The 15,597-nt window shown below is 39.8% G+C and overlaps 1 non-coding gene across 1 annotated transcript; it reads right to left on the reverse strand.

Moving 5' to 3' along the window:
* Window positions 1–6,867: 6,867 nt before the first annotated feature.
* Window positions 6,868–6,971, reverse strand: LOC148579734 (small nucleolar RNA R71). Its single transcript, XR_015895944.1, has one exon. It is a non-coding gene; the product is annotated as a small nucleolar RNA R71 (small nucleolar RNA).
* Window positions 6,972–15,597: the final 8,626 nt, after the last annotated feature.

Genomic DNA, 15,597 nt, shown 5'->3' on the forward strand with positions numbered 1-15,597 from the left:
CTGCCCCGAAAAGTGTATAAACGAACATGGTACCAACCTGTAGTAAGGCCAGCTGACCTCTGCATCTTCGATGGAGTATAACTCGAGCTGTGGAGCTCCAAATGATGCGCTTCCAACGACATTGGAAAGTAGACATTCAGCGCTTTCCAACAATATATAGTAGTATGGGGGTGGACAGCACGTTTGAGCTTCCGGATCTGGCAATGTTCCCAACATTGGTGTAGACGTTGGAGGTCCAACATTGCCTCCAACGTTGCACTCTGACGCCAGCGACCCTATCTCGTTCAAAGGAGCATAACTTGAGTTGCAGATGTCCAATTGAGGTGATTCTAGTTGCTTTAGAAATCTGACATTTAGAACTTTCCAACCATATATAATAGTCTATAGTGGTCATGAAATTTGCAACGTTGACAAGAGGACAAAGTAACATCCCCAGGGCTTGATGTGCAACATTCAGTTTGGAACTTGAAAATTTGGCATCCACGCGCACGCGTGGATGTGCGAACGTTGGAGGTCCAACGTTACCTCAAATGCTGCCTCCAATGTTCACCATAATATTTCAGAAATGGGAGTTGGGAATTTTGCATAGACGCGTACGCGTCAATGACGCGTACGCATGAACATACTTTTTCAGCCCAACCACGCGCACACGTACGGCACGCGCACGCGCACACGTACGGCACGCGCACGCATGAAATGGAAAATTTGACCATTCACGCGTACGCATAGGTAACGCGTACGCGTGAAAAGCAAAAGGTTGGCCCTTCAACGTTGAGTCAAACGCCAATGACAGCAACAGAACTAATTTTCTCAATATAGCGTTTGATTCAACGTTTGCCCTCAAACGTTACCACCAACGTTAAGGCCAATTTCAGTTATAAAATGGCACCCTACAAGTTATGAATGTGTAGCCATGGTCAACATCAGCTAGAGTGATTTCTCATTGCTTCAATCAAGGCCAAGGCCCACATCCAAATACTTGATCCAATTGAAGATGAGAAGATGTTTATAAATAGAAGAATTGTTGAAGATTAGAGTAGCTCTCGGAAGGCCCTGAAGTGTCTCTGGGGGGTTCATTCCCTGATTTCATTTTCTGCAAATTTTCTTTAAGTTTCTGTTTTCTGCACTTTTTCCTTTTTTAGTTTTATATACTTTTTTTTCTTTTACGTTCTAGCTAGGCTTTATTTTTCAGCATTCTTCTTCGTAAATTGAATTGAGCTATAACCAACTAACTCCATTTCATTGGGTTAAGGAGCTCTGTGTAAATTCAATGGATCGATACTAGTTTTTATTTTTCTTCTTCTTTCTTTTCTCTTGATTTTACTAGAAAATATTCGTTCTTCATCCAATTGGATAGTTATCTTGGGAAAGAAGCTATTCATAATTGGATCTCTTCGGAACCTTGGGAGAGGAATGAGGAGATCATGCTAGAATTGCTTTCTCATATCGGATTAGATTGGGGTTTGGATGGATATAGTGACATGTAATCCTACCAATATTTTGATCTATGAACTTGTGTGGTGTAATCAGTGACGAAACTTCATCTCTTCCCATGAGCACTTAAATCAAGGAATTGGACAATTGTTCATTCTTAGAGAGATTAGATTGCCAAGGAGATCAATGAATGCATTGATTGAGGAAGAGATGAAAATGAATTTGATCTGGAGAATTATCACATCTCCTGACCCCAATGAGTTTTCCCATTTCTGATCTACCCATTTTTTACACTCTGCTTCTTTAATTTCATGCTTAATCCCCATTCTCATTTAATTTCTTGCAATTTAAGTTCTTGTTCTTTATTTCAGCAATTTATTTTTCCGTCATTTAAGTTTCTTGCAATTTAAGTTTCGTGCCAATTTTTACTTTCTGCAAGTCTCTATTCAATTCCGATTTCGCTCAACTAGTATAATTCTTCAATTAACATTGCTCAATCTACCAATCCCTGTGGGATTCGACCTCACTCTACAGTGAGTTTTTACATGATGACAATCCGGTGTACTTGTCGATAGGAAATTTGTTAAGAGGCAAGTTTTCGCGTACCAAGTCTATGGCGCCGTTGTCGGGGATTAATCGTGATTAACAAACTACCGGTTGATCGGTTGCCTAGATTAGACATTTTCTTTCTGTTAATTTACTTGCTTTTATTTTTATTTTTCTATGCTCTTTGACTGTTTGTGTTAATGCCTCATCAAGAAGCCCCTGTTGTGACACCTCTAGCTCTTGGTGATTGTGCTATTAACACATAGAACAGTTTCTTTTATTTAGATTTCTTTTAAATAAAATTGGCATATATGTTTACATTCTAGGTTTGGTGTTGCCCTGCAACAATCTGTTCGTAATCTTTCTGATACTTGCATCAATTCTAACAGAAAGTGTCACACTAAGTTTGTTGTGCCACTTATTTTTCTATGCAATGTATCCAGCAACACCACTTGTTTGTTTAATCATAATGCCTGTACTTCTTAGGCCTGTAGTGTTATTTTTAACTTTTGCTTGCTTAATCACATGTACTACTAACACTCCATTGTGCAAGACATTCATGACCCATCATAGTTCCCATCACCACTATTATAATTGTTGTTGGAGGATAAGCACTCATCCTTAATTGGTGTGGGAAGGGAAAGAATAGGAGGTGAAGGACAACAACAACAAAGATAAACTACAGGATGGTAAAGTTCCTTTTTCCTCTTACCTATTCCCAGTATGTCAATTGCATGATTGTCTTCTATTTTCTTTGTATGTATGTGTGATTGCTCCTTGTGAATAAGCATAGTTTGATGCTAGATTTGTAATATGTTGCTATGACATTATGATTACCATCTTGAGTTTTGCAAGTCCAAAGCAATTGAGTTTCATGATCATAAACAAACAAGGTCATTAAAGAGGGAGTTAGCATGAGCATATAAGTATTGGGAAGCTAGCACGATTGTTTTGTGGCACAATTACATTGGAATTTCTTTTATTGAAGTTTTCGTTGAGGACATTTTATGACATTCTTTTGAAATCATGAAAACCTTGAAGAAGCAATTGCAATTAAGGCAAGAAAATGAAAAGGGAAAAAATTTGAGAAAGCCGAAGGCTCTGAGTACCAATGGCAATTCATTTGTTAAGTACTTGTGGTGATTATGTATCAAACAAAAAGTTTGAAAACAAAACACTTAGAGTCAAGGTTAGGCTCAAGTGCAAAAAAACACCCTCAAAAGCTCAAGGCTCTGAGCATCAATGATTAGAGAATCCAAAAAGAGAAGAAATAACTTGAGCTAAAAAGAGTCCTCTAATTAAATGCTTGTGGTGCTTATGTATCAAGTGGTAATACTTGAAAACAAAACATTTAGAGTCGTAGCTTTCAACAAATGGTGCAAAGCACCCAAGAAGCTAAGAAAAGAATGAAAAGCTTGTTTTAAGGAAGAAACATAAAGAAAGGATTTCATAAAGTGGGAAGCATCAATCATCTAATTTCTTTTGTAATTGCTGCATGTATATATAAAAAAAAACTAGCTAACCATGAATATTACCCTGCTACTCTTCTCACCTTGGATTGTCAAACCTTATTGCATGATTCTTTTCTTGCTTAGGGACAAGCAAGATTTAAGTTTGGTGTTGTGATGCCAGGGCATCATGTCCTGTTTTCTATGCTTTTTCACTTAATTTTGGTTTAGTTTTCATACAAATTTTATGAATAAAGGAGCAAAAGCATGAAAAATCTCTGCATTAAGAAAATCTCAAGCACAGGTAAATTTCTGCTAACATACAGGGTAAATATGATTAAATAGATAACACTAAGTGAAGGCATGATTTTAAGCATTATTAACACACTTAGTATAGTAAAGATTATCTTGTATGTTACTTTGATACACTTGTTTGTTTGATGATAGGCTAAATAGAAGCAGAGAAGCAGAGAAAAGCAGAATTAGAGAGCCAACGTTGATGGCAAAGTTTGAACAAACTTTGGCAATGAACCAACTCTGTAAGGAAAATTGAAGAAGCAACGTTGGAGAGAACGTTGGTGATCCAACGTCAACCCCAACGTGCGCGCAGAAGAAGCCTGGAAGAATTTGCAGCCACGCGTACGCGTCCATCACGCGTACGCGTGCTTGATGAAGAAATGGCAAACCACGCGTACGCGTAACCCACGCATACGCATGAGTAGTGAAAAATGACAAGCCACACGTGCACGTCACCTATGCACACGCGTGAGAAGGCCAACGTTGGAGGTAACATTGGGGGGGCAAACGCTGGGTCCAACATCCGTGATAACAACCTTGGGCAAAAATTTGATGTGACGCGTACGCGTGGGTCACGCGTACGCGTCGATTGACAAAAAAACAGCATGCACGTGTACGCGTGAAAGACGCGTATGCGTGAATTGAAAAATGTTGGAGCGGATGTTCACATGCAAACGTTGACGCAAATGTGAATGACAGAGTCTGGGAGCAGAATTTTGATGCTGCAACATCACTTAAGGCCCCAATACACCCCTGGATCATTCAAGCAAGCTGAGCCCACCAATTATCACTCATCCAAGGCACAAGAAGGATCTAGATTAGGAATTTGAATTCAATTGTAATTTTCTCTTTCATTTTGTTAGCCTATATATAGGTGGTAAACCACTACTTTATGGTTTATCTTGTGTTTAATCGAGTCGTTTCATCAAGTCTTTAACCACTTATTCATATGATTTGCATGATTTTACGATTCCCTCCTAGTATTGTTTTATGATTGAAAACTTGCTTCATAGAGATCTTTAATTTGTATATTTTAATTCTCCTTTATATCATTCGATGCCGTGATCTGTGTGTTAAGTGTTTCACGCTTTATAGGGTAGGAATGGCTTAGAGAATGGAGAGGAAGCTTGCAAAAACGGAAGGAACACAAGAAAATAAGGAGATGACCAGCGAACACCGACGCGCGCGCATGGCTCACGCTAGCGTGCGGAATGGAGAAAATTGCAGCGATGCGTGCGCGTGCCTAACGCGTACGCGCGGATTGGAGTCTGCACAAAAGACGCGCACGCGTGGATGACGCGTGCGCGTGACAAGGAAAAATGCCAAATGACGCACACGCGTGACTGACATGTACGCGTGACCTGCGAGATCTGCAAAATTAATAGAAAATGCTGGGGGCGATTTCGGGCCGCGTTTTGACCCGGTTTTCGGCCTAGAAACACAGAATAAAGCCAGGGAACAAGCAGAGACTCAACACACACAGAGACACATTCACATATTCTCATTAGGATAGTTTTTAGGTTTTTAGATCTGAATCTAGAGAGAAATTACTCTTCCTCTAGGTTCTCTTTACATTCCTAGTTTATTGCTTTTGCTTTTGGATATTGAAGAGTCATTACCTTCGTCGAAGATACTATTCTACTTTGTTTCCTTACTCTTTTATTTATTTATTCCATATTCTTAATTCTTGTTTAAAGTGGTAATTGGATTATTTTCATGGATTGTTAATGCAAAGAATTACTTTTATTTTTAATTAATTTCAATCCCTATTTTATTTGATTTATTATGTCTTCTTCTTATATTTCTATGAGCGTTATATCCATGTCAATGGACTAGATTCCCTACTTGACATGGGGTTGATTAAAAAGAGACACTTGAGTTGGAAGGCTTAAGTGATGGTTGAATTGGAAGTTGTTGGCTAGTTCTGTATTTACTAACTCTAGACCTTCCCAATGGAAAGGACTAGGATTTGCGAATAAGAGTTAGCTAAATCACTTGACTTTCCTTTATTTAGTAAGGGTTAACTAAGTGAAAACAACAACCTGTTTGATACTACAATTTAGAGATCCCAACAAGGATAGAACTTCCGACTAATCATTCCCCCAGTCAAGGCTTTATATTTAGAATATTATAAATCTCTTTTAATTTTCATTGCACTGAATTACAATTGTTTATTTTCTGTTAATCAATTCTCAAAACTCTCGGAAAACCCTTGATTAATAAATTAGCACCCCTTTCTAGCAACTCGTTGGGAGACGACCTGGGACTCATACTCCCAGTATTTTTTTCTAAACCTTTTTTTTGTGACAATCTTTCTAAATTGATGAGGCGGATTTTAGCTGGTTAAGAGCTATACTCGCAACGTTGTTCTATTATATTATAATCTCTTAATCGATCTAACTTCTGCCGCTTATCATTTTTTGGCGCTGTTGCCGGGGAGCTGCAATTGCGTGCTAAATTATTAATTAGTGTACATATTTTTATTTTATTTGCATATTTTATTTTATTTTATTTTATTTTGTTACCATGAGTTATATGTTTCTCTCATTGAATGATGCGTTCGTTTCCTGATATGAGCTTAGCCGCATTTGATCCTAAAATTGAAAGAACTATTTCACGTATTAGGCAGGCTCGACGTCAGTTAGCCTCTGAGGGTGGTGAAGTGATTGTTATCGATTCACCAGTCTCATTTGAGGGCAAATCTGAACCGCCATCTGAGAGCGAAATAAGCTCCTTTACTACTGATTCAGTTGATTCACGTGCAGATAACATGGCAGTACCTAGGAGGATTACTCTCCAGGAAGCTGGAGCCCCAGATTTTACACTGTAGCCATATCAAGTGCATCATCCAACTCTGGCTGCAGATTTTGAGCTAAAGACTGCACTAATCAACTTGATGCCCAAGTTTCATGGCTTACCTGCTCAGGACCCTATCAAGCACCTAAGGGACTTCTAGACAGCCTGTTCTACTGTTAGGCGTCATGGTGCAAATGAAACTTCTATTCTGTTAACCGCCTTCCCGTTTTCTCTTGAAGGAAAGGCAAGGGAGTGGTACTACTCCCAACCTGAAGCAACTGTTACCAACTGGGATACGCTCAGGAGAAAATTTTTGGAGAAATACTTTCTATTTGAAGTCACAGATAGATTGAGGAAAGAAATCTCTTGCATTGTTCAAGGTGAATTAGAAACTCTCTATGAGTACTGGGAGCATTTTAAGAACCTTATGGACGCATGTCCCCATCACATGATTGACAGGCTAGTATTGATCAGCTATTTCACTCAAGGCATGAAGCCTCGGGATAAAACTACACTAGATAGTGCTAGTAATGGTTCTCTGAAGAAGTACAAGACCACAGATGAAGCATGGCAACTGATCAGCGACATAGCTGAGTCCACTAGGAATCACAGGCACAGGAGCAGCCACTCAAAAGCTGTTGTAGAAGTTTCCTCTAGCACTGAGACTACTGCTCTTACACAGAGTATATGTGAAATGACCAACCTACTGAAGCAAATGCAGTTGAACCAACAACAACAAGCTCAGCCTTCCCCACCACAACAAAACCAATAGCTAGTCCGACAAAGAGTATGCGGAATATATGCTGATTATAGTCATTATAGTGATGAATGCCCGCAACTCCAACAAGAAGGCAACACTGTGGCAGCTACTCATAACTTCTATGATCGCCCGAATCAAGGATACAATCAACAAGGCGGCAACTACAACCAAGGTGGGAACTATAACCAAGGATGGTAGGACAACTCCAACCAAAGTTGGAGAGATAATTCCAACCATGGCTGGAGGGACAACTATAACAGAGGAGGCAGAGATAACAATAGAAACCAGAGGTGGAATAACAACAACAGACAGCAGAATCAGAACCAACCTTACAGAGCTCTTCACTTAAGACAATCATAAGGACCCCAGTATAACCAACAACAAGTCCCACAGATTACTTATCCTACTTCCTCATCAAATGACGAGATGCTTCATTCTCTTGCACAAGGACAACAAGACATGCAGACTACACTGAACTCTACTTTAAATGGTCTGAATGCCACTTTACAAGCTCTTGCCGCCCGGATAGATTCATTACTAACTTCCGCTAACCAACCTTTAAGCTCCAGTAGAATTCCTTCTCAACCCTTACCTAACCCCAAGGGTGGCATCAATGCCATTACTTTAAGGTCCGGAACCACACTGCCAGAGAGGAATCAGGAGGAGCCAAGTCCAATAGAACACGCCCCAATTAAAGGCTCAGTGGACGTGGAAGATGCTGAAATGGAAGATTCTAAAGAGGAAGAGGAAGTACAAGACAAGGTTGAAGAAGAACTAGCTCAGCAAAGGAATGGAGCACCAAAGGATGCAATGGCTGCAAGTGGTGCCATCCATATCCCATTCCCATACCTTGCAAGGAAATCCAGAAAGAAGATGGAACTTGATCCCAAAATGGTAGAAATTTTCAAAAAGGTTGAGGTAACTGTTCCCCTTTTTTATGTCATTCAACAAGTACCTAAATATGCAAAGTTTCTGACAGATTTATGCATACATAAAGACAAAATTAGTGAACTAAAAACTATTCCTTTAGGTAGTTTTATATCTGGTTTAATGGGAGGTATACCTAAAAAATGTAGTGATCCAGGTCCATGTATGGTAAACTGTACCATTGGAGGTGTGATATTTTCTGATTGCATGTGACTTAGGAGCGTGTGTTAGTATAATGCCATTATCTATATATGATACCTTAAGGCTCCCTCCCTTAAAAAGATTGGCAGCTCGAAGCACCCTTAGGAGTGAGTTTCAGTTTAAATGAAGCTATGAAGCACCCTCCGGAAGATCATTCTATCTTCCAGTGCGACATCATTGATGAAACTGTAGCTGAAGTTCACCAAGAAGAAGTAGAAGATAAACACATGGAGCAAGGTCCATGTGTGGGGACACCCTCTAAACACAATGAGGACACTTTGCCATTACCACTAGCCCCGGATGATCCAGAGCCTAGCCAAGAGCATAAATTGGAATTGAAGCCCCTTCCTCTATACCTCAAGTATGTTTATCTTGAGGATAATTAGAAGTTTTCAGTTATCATTGCAAGGGAACTCACTTCACCACAGGAGGAGCAACTGCTTAGTGTGCTAAGAAAACATAAGAGAGCAATTAGGTGGAGCTTGGCGGATATAGTAGGCATCAGCCCTCAAGTTTGTGAGCACAGAATATACTTAGAAGAGGAATCAAAACCTGTCTGTCAACCCGAAAGAAGATTGAATCTCACCATCTTAGAAGTTATCAAGAAAGAAGTAACCAGGCTACTTGAAGTAGATATCATTTACCCCATTTCAGACAGTGAATGGGTCAGTCCATTACAAGTGGTGCCCAAGAAGTCTGGAGTCACAAAAGTAAAGAATGAGCATGGATAGCTTCTGACAACTAGAGTGCAGAATTCGTGGAGGGTTTGCATTAACTATAGGCGTCTCAACCAAGATACTCGCAAGGATCACTACCCCTTGCCATTTATTGATCAGATGCTTGATCGCCTGTTAGGTAAATCCCATTACTATTTTTTAGATGGTTATACAGGATATTTTCAAATTCATATAGCTCCTGAAGATCAGGAGAAGAGTACTTTTACATGTCCCTTTGGAACGTATGCATACAAAAGGATGCCTTTTGGCTTATGTAATGCACCGGCTACTTTCCAAAGATGCATGATGAGTATCATTTCAGATCTTATTGAGAACTGTATGGAAGTATTTATGGATGATTTTAGCGTATATGGCGATTCGTTTAACCTTTGCTTGGATAGTTTAGCTAGAGTATTAGACATGTGTGTTAGTTCAAACTTGTATTGAATTTTGAAAAATGTCACTCTATGGTAAAATAAGGGATTGTTCTAGAACATGTTGTTTCTAATACTGGTATTTCTGTAGATCCAGCAAAGGTGGATGTCATTTCTAGTTTACCTTACTCCTCCTCCGTGAGGGAAGTCCGTTTATTCCTTGGCCATGGAGCTTTTTACAGGAGATTCATTAAGGACTTCAGTAAGGTAGCATTACCTTTATCCAGATTGTTGCAGAAAGATATTGAGTTCGAATTCAGTGAAGATTGCATGCAAGCGTTTGATAAGCTAAAGATCCCCCTGACTCAAGCTCCAATTGTAAGAGGACCAAACTAGAGCCAGCAATTTGAAATTATGTGTGATGCCTCCAACCATGCAGTAGGAGCGGCGCTGGCTCAGCGCGAAGGTAAGGATCCTTTCATAATTGCTTATGCATCTAAGACCTTAGATGCTGCTCAGTCTAATTACACTACTACTGAAAAAGAGCTTCTTGCTATTGTTTTTGCTCTGGATAAATTCCAAGCCTATTTACTTGGTACTAAGGTAGTAGTGTACTCCGACCATGCAGCTCTAAAATATTTATTAGCAAAAAAGGAGTCCAAACCAAGGTTGATACGTTGGATACTGCTACTGCAAGAATTTGATTTAGAAATTAAGGATAGAAGTGGTAACTAGAATTTAGTGGCAGACCACTTGAGTCGCCTTGAACACATTAAGGATGACTCCACTGCTATCAATGATGCTTTTCCATTTGATAGCTTACAAGCAGTATCTGAAGTAGTTCCTTGGTATGCACCTGTAGCTAATTATCTAGTTAGCCATACTTTCCCTCCTAATTTTACTAAGCATCAAAGGGACAAGCTAAAAAGCGAGTCTAAATATTATATATGGGATGATCCATACTTACGGAGGTGTGGTTGATAAACCACTATTTTATGGTTTATATTCTGCTTAATTGTATGGTTTTATCAATTCTTTACCCACTTACTCATATGATTGGCATGCATTTATATTTCCTTCCTAAAATTATTACATGATTGAATATTTACTTCCTAAATACTTTTAATTATGTATTTTAATTCTCCTTCATTCCATTAGATGCCGTGGTCTGTGTGTTAAGTGTTTCAGGCATTATAGAGCATGAATAACTTGGAGATTGGAAAGGAAGCTTGCAAAAATGGAAGGAACACAAGAAATTGAGGAGATGACCAGTGAGAAGTGACGCGAATGCATGGCTCACGCGACCGCGTGGATTGGAACTGCACAAGTGACGCGGAGGCGTGGACGACGCGCACGCGTGGCAAGGCAAAACGCCGAATGACACGTCCGCATGAATGACGTGATCGCGTGACATGCGCGATCTGCAGAATCTGTAGAATTCGCTGGGGGCGATTTTGGGCCCTGTTTTAACCCAATTTTCGGCCCAGAAAAGCAGACTAGAGCCAAGGAACATGCAAAAACGAAAACAACAATTCATTACAGACAATTCTCAGTTTTAGATCTAGTTTTACTCCTCCTCTAGGTTTTCTCTCTACACATTCATAGTTCTTAGGATTTTATTTTTATTGCTTTTCGCATTGGGATATTGAGAAGAATTATTACCTCAGCAAGACTTTGTCATTCTAGTTTGTTTTCTTTACCTGTCTCTTACTCTTCCATGTCCTTTGTTTATTTAGGATTATTATTGAATTATTTTTAGAGTTTATTAATACAAGAACTATTTTTAATTTTAATTGATCCCTTTGATTATTGTTTATCATGTCTTTCTATATTTCCCTTTCCTATGTTATGAATTCTATATTCATAATGAGCGAGTAGTTCCATAACTTGGATGGGAGTTGATTGAAAGGAAGATCTTGAGTTGGAATGCTTAAAAGAAAAATTGTAATTGGGTTTATTGTTGGTTTGCCCTCTAGTCACTGACACCAATCCTTTTCAATTGAGCGGATTGGGACTTGTGAATAGAAATAGCTTTCTAACTTGTTTGACTTTCCCTTACCTAGTAAGGGATAACTAAACAGAACAACCCTCAATTATCAATTAATCTTGAGAGTACTCCAACAAGAATAGGGCTTCCAACTAATCTACTCCCAGCCAAGGCTTTTATTTAAAATTACACAAATTCTCTAATTTAATTTCCTGTTATTCAACTCAAACTATTTTTTGAAAACATCTGATTAATAAAATAGCACACCTTTCTGCAACTCGTTGGGAGACGACCTGGGACTTATACTCCCAGTATTTTAATTTAAATTTTGTGACAACCTTCTAAATTGATAAGCGGATTTCTGGTCGGTTAAGAACTGTACTTGCAACGTATTTCTTATATTAATTTCTTAACTCACCAATTTCTGCCACGTCAATTTTTGGCGCCGTTGCCGGAGAGTTGCAATAGAGTGCTAAAGTTATTAATTGGAATTTATTTATTTGCATTTTATTTTATTTTGCCACTATGAGCTACATGTTTCTTTCGTTAGATGACGTGTTCACTTCCTGATCCAAGCTTGCCAGTATTCGATCCTGAGATTGAAAGAACTATTTCACGAATAAGGCAAGCTCGGCGTCGGTTAGTCCTCTCTGAGGGCGGATCTGAAACGTCACTTAAGGAAGAAACAGGCTCCCTTTCTGCTAATTCGGTTGATTTACGTGCAGGTGACATGGCAGCACCTAGGAGAATTACTATCCAAGAGGCTAGAGCCCCTGATTTTTCAATGCAACCGTTTCAAGCGCATCACCCAGCGGTGACTACAGACTTTGAAATAAAAACAGCACTGCTCAATTTGATGCCCAAGTTTCATGGCTTACATGCTCAAGAGCCTATCAAGCACCTTAGAGACTTCCAAGCAGCCTGTTCTACTGTCAGGCGTGATGGTGCAGATGAAACTTCAATTTTGTTAAAAGCCTTCCCATTCTCTCTTGAGGGAAAGGCGAGAGAGTGGTACTACACTCAACCCGCAGCAACTGTATCCGACTGGGATACACTTAGAAGAGAATTTTTGGAAAAATTCTTTCCAGCTGAAGTTACTCATAAACTGAGGAAAGACATCTCCATGATTGTTCAGGATGAATCCGAGACTCTCTATGAATACTGGGAGCGCTTCAACAACCTTCTGGAAGCATGCCCCCACCATATGATTGACAAGATAGTATTGCTCGGCTACGTCACTCAGGGTATGAGGCCCCAAGATAAAACCACATTGGAAAGTTCTAGCAATGGGTCTATGAAAAAGTACAAGACCACTGATGAGGCATGGTAATTGATCAGCGACTTAGATGAATCTACTCAGAATCACAGGCAGAAACAAGGCCGTTCAAAAGCTGTTGCAGAAGTATCCTCTAGCAGAGAAACTGCTGCTCTAACTCAGAGTATCTGTGAAATGACCAACTTACTGAAGCAGATGTAATTGAATCAACAACAAGTTTATCAAGCTCAACCTTCTCCACCACAGCAAAGCCAACAGTTAGTCCCACAGAGAGTTTGCAGAATCTATACTGATTATAGCCATTATACTGATGAATGTCCGCAGCTCCATCAGGAAGATAACACCGTGGCAGCCACTCATAACTTCTATGACCGTCCCAACCAAGGGTACAATCAAGGTGGCAGTTACAGCCATGGATGGCAGGACAATTCTAACCAGAATTGGAGAGATAATTCTAACCAGAATTAGAGGGACAACAATAACAGAGGAGGCAGAGATAATCAGGAAAATCAGAGGTGGAATAATAACAACAACAGGCAGCAGAACCAGAACCAGCCATACAGAGCACCTCACTTGAGACAATCCCAAGGACCACTGAATAACCAATAGCAGACCTCTCAGATCACTTACCCCTCTTCATCTGCTAATGATGAGTTACTACAATCTATTGACCGGAGACAACAGGCCATGGAAAATAACCTTAATTCTACTCTAAATGGTCTGAACTCTACCTTGCAAGCTCTTATCTCACAGATTGGATCAATGAATAACTCCAATAACCAGCCTTTGAGCTCCAGTAGAATCCCCTCTCAACCATTACCCAATCCCAAGGGTGGCATCAATGCCATCACCCTAAGATCCGGAACCACACTGCATGAGAGAAATCAGGAGGATCCAAACCCACCAGAACACGCCTCAGCTGAAGAGGTGGTGGAAGTAGAAGATGTTGAAGAGGAAGAGGACATACAGGACATGGTTGAAGAAGAAGAAGCCCGATTACAGGAAGAAGCACCAAAGGGCGCAGACACTGCAGAAGACACCATTCCTATTCCATTTTCACAACTTGCAAGGAAGCCCAGGAAGCAGCTGGAACCTGATCCCAAAATGGTAGAAATATTCAAAAAGGTTGAGGTAACTGTTCCCCTTTTTGATGTTATTCAACAGGTACCTAAATATGCAAAGTTTCTAAAAGATTTATGTATACATAAAGACAAAATTAATGAATTAGAAACTATTCCTTTAGGTAGTTCTTTATCTGCTTTAATGGGAGGTATACCTGAAAAGTGTAGTGATCCAGGTGCATGTATGGTTAATTGTATTATTGGCGGTGTGATATTTTCTGACTGCATGTGTGATTTAGAAGCATGTGTTAGTATAATGCCTTTGTCTATATATGATAATTTGAGACTCCCTCCCTTAAAAAGGTCGGCAGCTTGTTTTGTGTTAGCAGATAAAAGCATTATTACAGTGGCTGGAGTTGCTGAAGATGTATTAGTGGGCATTAAGGGACTCACCTTTCCTATTGATTTTTATATCCTGGAGATGCCCCAAAATGACTCAGAAAAGCCATCATCAATCCTACTCGGAAGACCATTCCTGAAGACCTCAAAGTTTAAATTGGATGCTTTTTCAGGAACATACTCTTTTGAAATAGATGGCCAAGTAGTAATCTTCAATCTAAATGGAGCTATGAAGCATCCTCCGGAGGATCATTCTATCCTCCAGTGTGACATCATAGATGAAACCGTGGCTGAAGTTCACCAGGAGGAATTTGAAGAGAGGTACATAGGACAAGGTCCAAGTGTGGGGACATTCTCAAAGGACAATGAAAGTGCTTTACCATTGTTACCAGCTCCGACACCCCAGAGCCTAACCATGAGCAGAAGTTAGAATTGAAACCCCTCCCTCCACACCTCAAATATGCTTACCTTGAGGACAAGCAGAAGTTTCCAATTATCATTACAAGGGAACTCACTTCTCAACAAGAAGAGCAGTTACTTAGTGTGCTGAGGAGGTACAAGAAGGCAATTGGTTGTTGTTTGAAAGACATAGTAGGCATCAACCCTCAAGTTTATAAGCACAAAATATTTTTGGAAGAGGGAGCAAAGCCTGTCCGTCAACCCCAGAGAAGACTGAACCCCACTATCTTAGAGGTTGTCAAGAAGGAAGTGACCAGACTACTGGAGGCAGATATCATCTACCCTATCTGAGACAATGAATGGGTAAGCCCAGTACAAGTGGTGTCCAAGAAGTCTGGAGTCACTACAGTGAAGAATGAGCATGGAGAGCTCATGGAAACCAGAGTTCAGAACGCTTGGAGGGTCTGCATTGACTACAGACGCCTAAACCAGGCCACTCGTAAGGATCACTATCCTCTTCCATTCATTGATCAAATGCTGAATTGCTTGTCAGGTAAATCACATTATTGTTTCTTAGATGGTTACACAGGCTATTTCCAGATTCATATAGCTCCTGAAGATCAGGAAAAGACCACTTTTACATGTCCTTTGAGACTTATGCTTACAAGAGAATGCCCTTTGGCTTGTGCAATGCTCCAGCTACTTTTCAAAGGTGCATGATGAGTCTTTTCTCTGATCTTATTGAGGACTGTATGGAGATTTTTATGGATGATTTTAGTGTATATGGTGACTCCTTTACTCTTTTCTTGGATAGTTTATCTAGAGTGTTCGATAGATGTGTCAGTACTAACCTTGTATTGAATTTTGAAAAATGTCACTTTATGGTCAAACAAGGGATTGTACTAGGACATGTTGTGTCTAATACTGGCATTTCTGTAGATCCAACAAAGGTAGATGTTATTTCTAGTTTACCTTA

The sequence above is a fragment of the Arachis ipaensis genome, chromosome B10 (assembly GCF_059453495.1).
Source record: "Arachis ipaensis isolate K30076 ecotype BB chromosome B10, ASM5945349v1, whole genome shotgun sequence".
NCBI lineage: Eukaryota > Viridiplantae > Streptophyta > Magnoliopsida > Fabales > Fabaceae > Arachis > Arachis ipaensis.